This window comes from Solanum stenotomum, chromosome 6 (genome assembly GCF_019186545.1).
Source record: "Solanum stenotomum isolate F172 chromosome 6, ASM1918654v1, whole genome shotgun sequence".
In the NCBI taxonomy this organism is placed as follows: domain Eukaryota; kingdom Viridiplantae; phylum Streptophyta; class Magnoliopsida; order Solanales; family Solanaceae; genus Solanum; species Solanum stenotomum.
The window spans coordinates 4220983-4235622 of record NC_064287.1 but is presented as its reverse complement, the minus strand read 5'-3'; the positions used below and the strand labels follow the sequence as shown (position 1 = coordinate 4235622).

The 14640-nt window shown below is 32.7% G+C and overlaps 1 pseudogene; it reads left to right on the top strand.

Annotated features, from left to right (window-relative positions):
* Positions 1 to 267: 267 nt before the first annotated feature.
* Positions 268 to 11000, top strand: LOC125868406 (phosphomannomutase-like; annotated as a pseudogene).
* Positions 11001 to 14640: the final 3640 nt, after the last annotated feature.

Sequence of the window (14640 nt, the reverse complement as noted above, 5' to 3'; positions counted from 1 at the left end):
TTCATTTTTATTCTGTAAAAGAAAAATGTAACGACCCGAACCGTCGTTAAGTAGGAGAAACAAAAATTCGGAAAATTCTGGGCCACTGTCCCGCCAGAGCGGGGTAGTTGCCGCTAGGGGTGTGGCGCTAGCGTGGGATAAGTTGGCACTAGAGCGGGATAGGCGAGGCAGAACATAAATTACGAGAAATTCTAATTTCTCCATCTTCCTAAATTACCTAAATAAGTCGTAAAACACCCTAGAAACCTCAGAAAAGATGCTCTAAACATGGGAAGGAAGGAGAAGGAGATTTCTAGCATAATGATGGTAAGATCTTGCAGATTCTTGGCCAAATTCACCGTCACGAAGCTCGAAAAACAAGAATCAAAGACCAAAACTTTGTGCAGCTGTTTGGCGCCCAGGTAGGCAAGGTTTTATGAATTGAGTAGTTTAAATATGTGCTTACTGCGTAATATATGTGAATTGATGGTAAGATTTATTCGTAGGCCTTCGTGCACTGAATGATTATTGATTTAAACCCTAGAAAGAAGCCTTAGATGATAAATTAGGACTGAGTATGGTCGAATTAGGGTTGCATGATGTGTACTGATGAATAATCCATTGTAGGTAATGGTTGTGATTCTATGTTTGTGTGATGTACGTTTGTTCTTGCTTCATTATAATACCTGTGTGTATATGAATATTGCATTATTGATCACACTTGTTGTAAGGAGATAAATGAATGATGGTTACCATGAAATCATGACTTAAATGTATGATCTTGAGGATATACTTGTGATTGCGATTGTGGTGTGGAGAATGGATCGGTTGCCACGTTTCGGCATAATCATTGGATCAGGTACCACGTTCCGGTATGCTAATTATTTTGGGTTTGGGTTCCATGAGAGGACCAATGACTTGTCATAATTGTGTATTCTGAGGAAATGTGAAGTTGTTCATTGTTCGTACATGTTGATGATATTGTATATGTTCGATAGGTGCATGTGATTATATGGTGGTGTTGACTTATATATGTTGCACTTAGAGGTAAAGGTTACGTTATGACGGCTTATATTTGGTTGTTCTGTGTGTTTCTCGAATTGGTAGGGTATAGTGGAAGGGTAAAGTGTTCAGGGGCGAGAAATGGATAGTAAGGGTAGTTCGTGTGTCGTAATGGTGAGAAGTAGAGGTAGTGTATGCGATGAAATATGTGTAGGTGGACTTCACCTTGGGGAAAAAGATTGGGTTTAGTGGTAAGGAAGTTCGATGTAGTGTATTATGTGACCATGGTTGAGTAATGTGACGAGGGAGTAAGGGTACGGAGTGAGCGGTTAGTTGCAATGTTTGTGGGTGTAATTGGGGAATTACTAAGGTGTCAGAATGAGTAGGATGTGATCAAGTACCTGGTAGGTAGGTTGATCGGGAAGGATGTTAGTAGTCGGAGTACTGGTGTATATTGGAGGTATTTCAAGAGAGGGTGAAGGTGGAGAAGCAAATGATTTATTTCATGATCTTACTAGTCGGTTTCTTATATTATGCGGTGGGCGTCAGGTTGACCGATGATGCCTACCAGTACGTGTGTTTGTACTGATACTACTCTTGCTATGTCTTGTGACATAGTCTGGTTACAGGATCAGTGAGGTTTCATTAGGTGAAGACAAAGAAAACCTCCAGCAACTTATATTCTTCCTTTCACATGGTGGGGGTTGTGTCTTTTAATTATCATGTCCAGTTGTACTCTTAGTAGTTCTTGTACCTGTTTATACTAGATCCTTGAGAGTGTTAATTCTTCACAAGTCTTAACTCGCAATTGTTTTAAAGGTTTTTAATAAAGAATTCCGTTAGTATGTTATTTTCGTTTATTTAATTTTCTGCATGTTTTAAGTTGTTGAAATATGAGGGTTCTCCTACTTAGTTGGTAGTATGTAGGTGCCCGCATAGCCCGGCGAGTTGGGTCGTGACAAAAAATTACTTAGATTTTAAAGTAAAGAATTAAATTTACTTAAAAGTAATTATCATAACAGTTTATTATGGCCAGTCTTTCATTTTTATTCTATAAAAAAATAATTTAGATCTTAAATGTAAGGAATTGAATTTAAAATTTAAAAGTAAATGTCATAAAATAATTTATTTTTGTTAGTCTTTCATTTTTATTCTATAAGAAAAAAAAATAGATCTTGAAGCTACATAATAAACTGTTTTTTTTTGTATTAATTAATGCCATACTTGGCTTAAATTTTTCTTGAAAGGTAACTCAAGCTCAAGAATGGAGAGTTTTGTAGTATTTCAAATTGACACATTCGTCCAAATTTTGTTATATTTTGGCTTAGGACATTTACCTATGGTTAATATGATCATATTGTGATCAAACTATAGGAATGTATCAACTAAAGTAAATAAATAAACCAATTATTCATTTACTTCAAATCTCATTTTCTTTTGTAGTGTTTGATAATAATTTTGAAATTTCACTAACTAAAATTTATGCTGAAAATTCTTATTTTAAAAATAAAGGTTTCATATTAAAAGACGATTCATTTTTTTTACTCAAATTCAAAATATCTCATCTTATAAGAATAGAAAAAATACTTACTAGTTTCTAATCCACTACAACATTTTATAGTTCAATTTTTTTTGTTTCAATTTATCAAATTACTCGTATTTAGAAAAGTTTCCCCTGGCATAGTTTAAAGACCAAAAAATATATGTCATGGCACAGAAAGTAATGCAAACGATTACTCCCTTTGTCCCTAATTACTTGTCCACATTTGAATTGACACACCTATTAAGAAAATAATTATTGACATAATGAGTTTATCATTTTACCCTTATTAATTATGAAGTGGATGAATTAAAAACTTAAGATTTTCAAGAAGTTTTACCTTTTTTCAAAGTAATTAATTGAGGGTCTAATAGGTAAATAATATTTTGTCCTTTCTTGATTTGTCAAAATAGACAAGTAATTAGGGACAACTAAAAAAGAAAAAATGGACAAGTAATTAGGGACAAATGGAGTATGATTGAATATTGCGCTGAGATGAAAAGAGAGAAAAAAGAAAAAAAAAAACAAAAAAATTTCGTAGCTAGGGCTCTCCTTTAATGACCATATGTGATATGAATTTGATTTTATTTGTTCTCCTTATAAATTTGAATTTAAAAGGAAATCATTGGGTGGTAAATAAATTTCCAAATAAGATATTCATATTAAACTGACTCAACTAACCATGATTATTAGGTGTTTGATCATATATTTCAAATATATTTTACTTTATTTGAAATTTATAAAATTGTATTTAGTTATAATTTTTGCAAAAAATATTTGAAATACTTAAATGTATTTAATTAAAATTTAAAACTGAAAAAGTGAATTTAAAAATCAGGCTATAAAACTGTTTTACAAATTTGAAATACAACTTTAAGATAGAGCTAAAATTTTCATGTTCAAATGATGATGTTTAAATAAAGTGAAAATTATTTTATAAGAAATATTCTATGGCCTGATTCTAAATAATTTATCATAGTAAAAACATACTCCTTCAGTTTTAAAGTAAGTAATGATTTTAGCTTGGACACACCGTCAAGAAAATTACTCATTCTTAAAAAAGAAGAAATAGTTTACTATATGTCTTTCCCTTATTTAAATGCCTTGAAGAAAGAAGTGAGATTTCAATGGTGTAAAACTCTATGTATTAAAATAAGGGTAATTTTGAAAGATTTTTTTAAAAAATTTTCTTGATTAAGTAAAACACCACTTATTTGAAACAAAATGAAAAAAAAGAGTAAAAATACCACTTATTTTAAAAACAGAAGACTACTAATTAACCAACAATAAGTGAACAAAATATACAATTCTCTGTCTCAGTTTATGTGCCACATTCTAATGTTTGACTATGAATTGAGGCATAGAAACTTTAAGTTTTTTGTTTTATGACATTTAAATATTTGAATACTACATAATTTTTTAAATTATAAATCATAATAATTAGCAACTTAAATTATTCAGAAAAACATATACAAAAATTCCGACCAAATAACAATTGGTTACTCTAAAATTGCAATTATGACACATAAATTAAGATAAGATATGTATATATGTGCAAACACATTATTCACCAAATTTGGTGTAAAGTCCAAATTGGCAAGTTTTTAGCATCAATGTGACAAAATGGGATGATTTGGCAGAATATAATTGGCTACTTGTTGAAGAAAGCAAAAGACCACTTGGCAGCCTTTGAGGGAAAAAACCAAAACACCCTCCCAATATCACGAACTAGGGGTGTTCACGGTTTGATTTGGGTCGGTTATTGGTCAAAACCAAAACCAAACCAACTTAATCGGTTTTAAAATTATCAAAACCAAACCAAACCAAATATAATATACATTTATCGGTTTGGTTGTTTTCGGTTTTGGTTTGGTTTGGTTCGGTTATTAACCATACATAAAAATAAAATAAACAATTCATTCAAAACGTGAAAAAAGTGACAACAATCCATTCAAACAAAAAAATAGTTAGAATGACTGGCATTACAGAGCTTTCGATCATTGAATTTACTAAATAAAACTTCAAAATTCACTATTTTGGCATAGAAGGAAGAGACAATGACATTTTTAGTCCCACAAAGAATTTTCATAGACACTCATATACATGAAACCAATAAGAAAAAATGTTCTCACCTTGGACATTTTTTCTTTCATAAGTAAATTATAAAAATAAATTTTGATGAAACATATATAAAATCTTTAAAATTGTTTATGAATATAATATATTATGTATGTATAATAATAAAATTTATGTATATAACTTGTTGATTCGGTTCGATTATTTCTTCGATTTTTTTCGAACAAAACCATAACCAAACCAAATACTATCGGTTCTTAACAATCTAAAACCAAACCAAACCAAAATCCAAATTAAATCGGTTCATTTAATTGGTTTTTCGGTTTGGATCGGTTTTTATCCAAATCATGAACATCCCTATCACGAACTATAAATTCAACTCACAAATCTATTCGTCCGCCAAATTTAGATGAGGTAAGCCCATCAACTTAATTATGAGAAAATTGATGTATTACATATTATTTTATGTATGTATTAGTTATGTAGATTTGAAAATTACAAATCAAACACGGAGTTATTTTTATACATCAATTCACATACCTCCTAATCAGCTACCAAACATGGTATTACTTATGCAGAATATAATATATGTATAATTCACCTTCAAACCATCTACTAGACAACTCCATGTTTCTTTTTTGTAGCTGTTGTTTCTTTTTTTTATCCACCCGATGTTCGATATCCGACCCACATTGGAGTTCGATTAAATTCGGATTCGCGCATGAAAGTCCCACATTGGGGGTAAAGCACTCCCTAACAAAGACGACTCCGTATCCAAGGGGGTTCGAACCCGAGACCTCTTGGTTAAGGACGAAGGAGTACTTACCACTCCACCACAGCCCGTTGTTGTTTTTTTACTAATTATACAATTGCATTCTTTTGTTGTCGTACTTCTTGTGTGGGAGAGGTAGGGGCATGGTTAAAATTATTACTTTTAGGTACATGTTGAAACCCCTTCGATTAGTTAATGTATTTATTTTTTCATACTTTGGAACCTCTTGATGAAAATTATGACTTCACCACTGATCTTACTTTTGGAACTCCACCACCATTGGTTTTCTTCTTTGGAAAATATCAATAAAAAATTCAGGAATCTACTCCAGAAATGTTGAAATTCATGAAGGAGCTCAGAAAGGTAGATGATTCTTTTTCCATATTCCTGTTTCCTTATTTCTCTTTTTCATATGTTTTTTTTTCCTCTCAAGGATTCTTTGGCTTAACAATTCTACCTGCAGGTTGTTACTATGGAGTTGTCGGAGGTTCTGACCTTGTAAAGATATCAGAACATCTTGGCATTACAGGTTAGCTTAACTAAACTTGGAGTTAGGATGATGAAAGGCTTACAACTTCAAATTTTGTCAATAGGATTCAGTTGCGGAGCTAGAATTTTTATTGAGGGGTGTCAAAATATAAAGGAGTAAGGTCATGTAAAAGTCAATATATTGTATATCTTTTATCTAACTACACGATGTAATTTTTCAACCAAGGGGTATCAAATACATGTTAGGATTTGTATGTAAGGAGCTATATCATCTTATTAGTGCACATGTTTCTAGCTCAGTTTCTAAAATTCCTCTCAGTATCAAGCAAGAGTACAACTTTGGTTTCACTAGCCAAGAACAATGAACTGAGTTTTGAAACTGATAACTTATACAGAACCCTTGGTTCTCATACATGGCTATTAACTGATCTTTCTTATATTTGTGATGCAGTTACGAATGATTATGACTACGTATTTATCTGAAAATGGCCTTGTAGCACATAAGGATGGCAAGCTTATAGGAAAACAAGTAATGGCCAAAATTTGACATCTTATATCTATAATTTTACTGTCTATCTTTCAGATTGAACTTGTTGCCACGAAATAAGCACTTGACTAGATAATAGATATTGTCTATATCTTTTAATCATGTTTTGTTATTCTCTATGTTGCTCGGACTCTTCAAAAATGTCAACAGGTGTGTGACGAATTCTCCAAAAGTAGTCTATTTTTGGAGAATCCGACACGGATGTGACATCGAAAGTGAAGGGTCTACACAACTTGGGTTATTCTCTATACATACAGTTGTTATTCTCTATGCATGCTTTAGTTGGATCCTAAATGTGTCATTCAAATTTAGATATGATTTACATGGAAATCGGAACCTCTCTTAATCAAAATTCACAATCATTTGACTATATAATAGTCTCATGAAATATGGAATAAGCAAATAACTTGAGTATTTTTCTTTCCATCAATATTCAAAGTGTATCACTTCTTTCATTCTCCTTGGTTGCTAATTAGCAGGGTGATTTCTTTTGAAATGACTTGACTCTTTGTGTGTGTAGAACTTCAAGTCATTTCTCGGAGATGAGAAGCTCAAGGTTTATCAATGCACTTTTCATGAAAATTATAGATTCAATTCTGTATGTTTGTTGCATACAATTGGGTGAGGCTTCATGTTTGTAGCTTAGGATCATCCAATTGAATTTAAAATGACTTTATATGTGGATGGCCAAGACATATCTTGACGACTTGATGGTATGCATGAATTTATTAACTTTACCCTCTGTTATATAGCTAACTTGGATATTGATTAGTCCACAAATTGGACTCATTTCGGGCTATATTTTAATAGAAATTGTGTTCTCAAATGTTTATTTTATCTCAATATCTGATGAAAAACCCTTAAGTTTCAGGTATTTAAAGTTTGAGGGAAAGCTTGGACACGATCGAGCAAAAACAAGCAAAAGAAGCTAACAGAACGAAGAAATGAAGATATGCAAACCGCCGAACCCATTCGGCGAATCGCCAATAGATCACATATTCGCCTTTTGTTCCAATGTGCTGAGCCCATAAGGAAATGAGCAAATTGGTGGTGAAAAGAAGCAGTCGGCGTATCGCCGAGCGACTCCACGAAGCAGTGCTACATCCCCCAATTATCCAGGACACAAAGATGCTGAAGGCAACTGATGAAAGGCGGAAAAGTCGAGCAAAGGGCGGATCGCCGAGTGCATCGGCGATTCCGATTAACGTCGCCGAAAGATCCTTCAGAGCACATTTTCTGAAAACTATAAATACTAGTTCAATTTTTATTCTTAGTAGCGAATTTTACCTTATTTTATCTAGTTTTTAGATTATTAAGTGGGAGACAGAGTTTTGGAAATATTCTCTTTAAGTTTTGGAGAGGGTTTTGAAGAACTTGGAGTTTTCAAAGGGTTTCAAATTCAAGGAATTGGACTTGGGTCTCTTGGATTCTTCACCCTTGGCTTGTTTTAAGACTTAATCTTGCATACCCATTGATTAAAACTGATATTGGTATACGTCTTTATCTCTTTTATATGCGTAGCTAAAACCCTAATTCTTGGGGTGTGATTTTGTGAATATGGGTTAGAGTAGTTGTTGGCTCTTGCTTGCTAATAGTTTATTTGTAGTTTAAATGTGATGTCGTTTAGTGGTTGTGGATGAACTTAATGAGGTTGTAGTTGCAAATATAATATCATATATGTGTTTTCGGCTTGCTCGAGAGAGATGTCGTAAAACTAAGACCACTAAATTGATGGCCAGTATGAATGGGTCCATATGAGGTTCAGCTCGAGAGAGTGAACCCTAGTCCTATGTCCACACACTCAGCTCAAGAGAGTGAGTGGGTTAAGGCTGAGGCTGTCCTTCATACGGCAAGTGGGTGTCCGAGAGGAACGCATTTGAAACGGGGTAAGTTACTCGAGAGATAGATTATCCCCCTTAAAGTCTAGCCTAGTCACAAATACTCAATGAATTTACTATCAAAGGCATGTACCCAATGATTTAGTCTATCTCGTATTTCTATCACATCCCAAGAATCCAGTCTCCATACTTGTATTTTTCCTTATCTTCACTGTTTTAGTTGTTTCTTGCTTACAAACCTCCATTTGATACTTGACTCTTATGTCACCCTTTTAAATTTGTTATGTTTTCATTCGCCAAAGTCTTTAGCTACGATTAGCTTTAGCACTTTTGCCCTTAACCACTAATTCTCATGCCCGCTCCCTTGGAACTCGACCCAACCCTTGGTTGGGTTACTAAACTATTGTACTATCGTAGACACTTACATCGGAAGTTGTGTCTTGATTACGCAAACATCATATATTCCAATAAAGAGGTGCTCTTGTTGCAGAATTCAAGGATGTGATGACATAGACCACATATTCATTTATGGCCCTTTTGCTAATCATATCTGGGCATTCTTCTTTGTCTTGTTTGGTTTTAATCACGTGCACTTACCTCTAAAAAACCATCTGATGAATTGGTGGGGTTTGGAAATAAAGAATGGGGCTCATAAGATGCTAATTCAAGCCCTTTCTATCTTCATCTCTTGGAACTTGTGGAAGAGTAAATGCGCAACTAAGTATGGGGGAAGACAACCAAGCATTGCTAGAGTCAAGTATCTTATTCTCAAGGACATCAAGAACTTCCTTAGATGTACATTTCCCTACCTTCAATGGCCTAATTGTTGGACTGTTTTAATCAAAAGGATAAAAGGGTGCTGGCAAGAAGTGCAGATCAAGGAAGTCAGGTGGATGAGACCTCCTGATAATATTCTCAATCTTAATACAGCTGGGAGCTCTTTAAAGAACCCCGACAACATAGGAGGAGGGGGCATTCTCAGGGATTCTTTTAGGAAAATGGTCTATGTTTTTACCATTCCTTTAGGAGTTGGTACCAATAACCAGGCCGAAACTTTGGCATCAATACATGGTCTTCAGTGGTGTGTACAACATGGCTACAAGAAGATTATTCTAGAGGTTGACTCCGAGTTGCTAACCAAATAGATTGCTCAAAACATCAAACCTCCATGGAAGCTGCAACATCACATCAGAACCCTTCTCAACCCTTCTCACACTCACTGATTATTTGAAAATTTTCCAATGCAAGCATACGTATAGGGAAGCCAATAGTACAACAGACTTCTTATCTAAAAGAAGTCATAAAACTGATATAGTTCATCACTATTATACCAGCCAACAGCTCTCAGGAGCAGCAAAAGGAAGTTATCTGCTAGAGGAAATGGGGATGATCAACTTTAGAAGGAGGAAATTGAAACGAATCAAACAACCACCTTGAATTGATGTTCCTTTGTTTATATAGATGTCTCTATAATTTTTGTAACCTTTTCAATCTAGCTATTTCTTATTTAGTCATAACTCTTTTGAATATGACTAGCTTTTATATATTTTCTTACTTTTGTAAAGAGAGAGTCTCCCTTATTTATGTTTCCTAATTTCTTTGTATAGAGAGGAGTTCTCTCTTTTAGGTGCATAGTTGTTAGGTTTCATTTGTTTAGTATGGGGATGAGTTGACTATCCTTAGTAGGAAGGTCGACTTATGAACCAACATAGGATCAGAGGTAAGGTTTATGTCCCCCTCCTTGTATTTTGTTTAATTTGTTTTAATGTTAAGACCTGGGAGTGTTGCTCAGCCCCTGACCCCCTCAAGGGTCGTTAAAATAAAAAAATAAAGAGGTGAACATATCAAAGGCTATGTTGCTCGGATCCTCCAAAAATGTCACCGCACCTAAGTCAGGCCCCACAATATTTTTTAAGGAACATAGATCAACGGTTGAATTATCTGCTTCATTGACGCAAACTTCTAAATCATTCTCCTTTGCAGAGGAACATTCATTGAGTTCAAAAGTGGCATGCTAAATGTGTCGCCTATTGGGGGGGAATTGTAATCTGGAAGAGAGGGATGAATTTGTAAAGTATGACAAGGTATAGACAGCTTCTATAGTATTGAATATATGTTTTTGTAGTAATGTTAATCTCTAGCATATTATTTTTTCTCTTTGATTTAAAGACAATTTTAAAACTATATCCAGGTACAAAAGATACGCGAAACAATAATATCAGTGCTTAGAGGAAAGTTTGCACACCTTAATCTCACCTTCTCCATTGGAGGCCAAATAAGTTTCGATGTGAGCATCTTTAAGCCTTTTCTTGTGCTTATTGATCGTTGAACATTTTAGGCAGATGATTTGGGGATGTTGGTCATAACAGGTTTTCCCCAAGGCTGGGACAAGACTTATTGTTTGAGATACCTTGAAGAATTTAATGAAATTCACTTTTTTGGAGACAAAACATAAAAGGTAATCTTTAGTTATTGATGTGCTTGAAGTTTTCTTTTCATGTCCGGACTGATATACAAGTCCTGCTTTTTACTTGAACATAGAGGAAATGACCATGATATTTACGAGTCTAAGAGAATTGTTGGTCACACAAGTTCGTCCAGAACTTCATTCTTTTATGTTTGAATAAATCATTCTCTTGCTTAATTACTTGAGGAATCACATTACTGCTATTTTTCTTCTTCTTTTTTCCAGTTACTAGCCTAGAGGAGACATTGAGGCAGTGTTCTGTTCTATTCCTCGGCAAGGATATACAATGAAAGTTCTTGAGCTTGTTGCAGTTTTCCAATACACGTACGATTGTATGCTTGTAACCTATGAACGACAAAAATGAATAATTGCTATAATTCTTGTATTGAATTTACTCATCAAAATTATAGTTTCAGTTTTCCATATATTTGAGGTGACATGTATACCTATGAGTCATGTGAACCAGGATCTCTGAGAAATCCCTTGAGGTGGTCTTGTTTTTGTGAGATCATCAATGCCTTTTATGTCGACTTCATAATCATCTTTCATGCTATGTGTAAATTGTAATGTGTGTATACTTCATTCATTACTGCTTTCTTACCCTCATAATGCTTCAAGGTCCAATTTTGAAACACACAAATCTAACTATTATTACAACTCACAAATTGTATTGATAACTCTTGATATGAACATGTTCTTTGATGATTTTTAGTTGACTCTCGAATAGGTCTTGTTCTATCTCTCAAATCTCTATGCGTGACAAGTTTTCAAAGCATCAATGCAATATTTTATATTGAAGTTCAAGACTTTTCATGAATCCAATCCTAGTTTGACTTGATTTGGAGTTAGTCAAACTTCTCATAATTCCAAGCTATGTAATTCCTTTTTTCAATTATGATAATTTTTCATGTCTTGAACTCCAAATATGTTATCTCATGTATTCAGGTTACTAAAACAAAAACAAAAAAAAAGATGAAATTGAAAGACAGAAAATAAAACAATCCGAGTCCACAAAATTCATTGTGTATTCTTAAGAAATTTAATCCCCTCAAGTACCCGAGGTTGTAGATTAATTCCTCCAAAAATAAAATGAATTAATCATTAAAGAAGTAGTGGTAATGAGAGAAATCCTCGCTATTTATATCCATCTATAGGCGTGAACATACATGTTAAAAAAAATAGGTCATTTCCGAGCGAATTTCAATCTTAATTAATTAAATAAATTTTGCCGAACAAATTGTCAATCAATCACGGAGGCGCGATGGGGCATCCTCTACTTGACCCTTTAAAAGCTGAAGTAAGTGTTTCCTAATATAAGGACAATCATTTTCCTTTCTTCTATCAATATGAGATAAATGACTTTTCATTTTCCTCCAAATTGGTTCCCCACATTTTCCAATTTCTCATTCACATCTTGCTTAAACCCAATAAATTTCTTATACAGTTGAACTAAGGCTAATTATAATTCTCTAAGATTTTCTTTTGAACGTATGGAATAACTTCTTCTTGCATCAACAAAACAATCTTCAGATAAGTTATTTCGTTCATTGATTTGACTTTTTTTAACCCCCTTTAATACGTTTTGACCCTATTCTCAAGCTCTAATATACATTTGTTACTACTTCTTTCTCTTTCTCTTTATTTTTCAAAATAATTTAATTCAAAAAACTACTAACACTATATGTTAAAATTTACAGTGGATATAGGCAGTGGCGGACCCAGGATTTTCGTTCAGGGGGTTCGAAAAATAAAAGTAAAAACGTGTAAATAAGTCAACCAAAAAAAAATTCAAGGAAGTAGTAGTATATAGTTTATAGGTACAAAAAGTTATTTTTGTTACAAGAAATCTGAAACTAACATAAGTGATTACAGTGAAACAAAAAGTTAGCCCTTTAAAATATGTCAAATCAACAATAGAATATTATGGGAGATGATTTTAATATTTGAGTTTTGAGTGTTGGAAAAGAACAAGAAAGTGATTTAGGGATTTGAAAAGTGAAAAAATTATTAGCATTTAGGAATGGGAGTATGGGACCCTTGAATTTTTTGGGTTTAACACCACATTTTAGCACTTTTTATTAAAAAAAAAACTAAAAAAAACATGAAAATGGGAACTGGAACTAAAAAAAAAAAAAAAACTGAAAGTTAAAACCTAAAAAAAAAAACGCTAACCCAGGGATTCGATCCCTAGACGTCAGACTTAATATTGAAGGGAGCCACCGCTGGGCTATCTCCTTCACCTTGTCATTGAGGGGGTTCAAAATATATATATCCACATAAATCCAGAAAATTCACCTTATATATACAGTGTAATTTTTTATCGAGGGGGTTCGGGTGAACCCCCTAGACAACACGTGGGTCCGCCCCTGGATATAGGAACTTCAATGTTCTAGTGACATGAATGGATGAAACTACAATTTGTGTAATAACATTAAATTATTCTTTATGCTTGGACATTAGAATATGGAATCATGAAAAAAAAAGGTATAAAAAGTAGCAGTATAGTTTGCAATATTCTTTAGTTTATCCATGCATTACCTTTTGTGTTTGTTACAATTAAAAGAACTTCAGCGATGAAATAAAAACTAAATTAAAATTAAAATTTTATTTCTTAAGAGAGTACAACTCTTGAAAAAATAAAAAACTTTGAAAATGTTCTAAACAAATGGGATCCATCATATGTATCTTGGATATATAGAAACGTTTAACTAGGGGCTTGTGGACATAGAAGGAATTTTATTTAGATCTATATCCATTGAATCTTGACGCAATCTTTTACCCCTGACATTACCTGCAATTGAGGAAGAACCATGTGGTGGTGGCAGTGGTGTTTGGGGCATAACTGTCGCAGATCTTGTTTGTTGCTTTGATGGTAAATCTTTTGACGACGTTATACCTAACATGTTAAAACTTCGTAACAAGAAAGGTGCTTGTTATTTCATTGAATGAGATTAAAAATGACTCATAAATTCTTCATGAGTGCCACCAATTTGACTACATATAGGGCAACGAAGAAGTGTAGGGTGAGAACTCAATATTCGAAAGAACATAACAGTATACACATCTGTGTTAGACATGTTAATATATGTAATGAAAAAAAACTCTAATATTTTTTAAAGAGATATCGAGTTTGCCTTTTGATTTGTTCAAAAGAAAGAATGATACTGAGTAATGCACCTCAATTCTACGGAATATATGAAGAATTTATAGGCCAGTATGACTCTCAGTTGCACATAGCTAGATACGGACCCCGCTCATGCCAAGATATATAGTAAATTTATTAAAATAATAATATTAAGGTTAGATGATAAAAACACAAATAAAATTAAATAGAATTAAAAAAAATCAGTAGTGTTAAAAATTAAATAAAATTTTAAAAAAATCATTAGTGTTAAAAATAATTTATATTCTTTTTTTTTATAAAAAAAATAGAGACAAAAAATGAAATTTAGAACTAGTTAGTGTAATAATATTTTTTTTGGTTAGTATATTATTTTTCTTCTATAAGAAAAATATCGTAACTAGATTACAAACTATCATATTATGGTCATTCACTTATTTTCTTTTCATAAGAAGAGCATAATTTAAATCTTGATTCTTTAAACTAGATATCAAACTAATTAATTTTGAAAAAATGTATCAAACTTGGCTTAAAATAAGGAATTTAGAACTACATAAATTATAATATAATTTTATTAAAAAAACATAGACCAAGAATGAAATTTAGAACTAGTTGGTGTAATAATATTTTTTTGGTTAGTCTTTTATTTTTCTTCTATAAACAAAAAAAAACTATAAATAGATTACAAACTACCATTTATGGTAATTCTTTTATTTTCTTTCCATAAGAAGAAAATAATTTAAATCTGAATTCTTTAAGCTAGATATCAAATTAATTAATTTTGTAAAAATGTATAAAAAAATTATAAT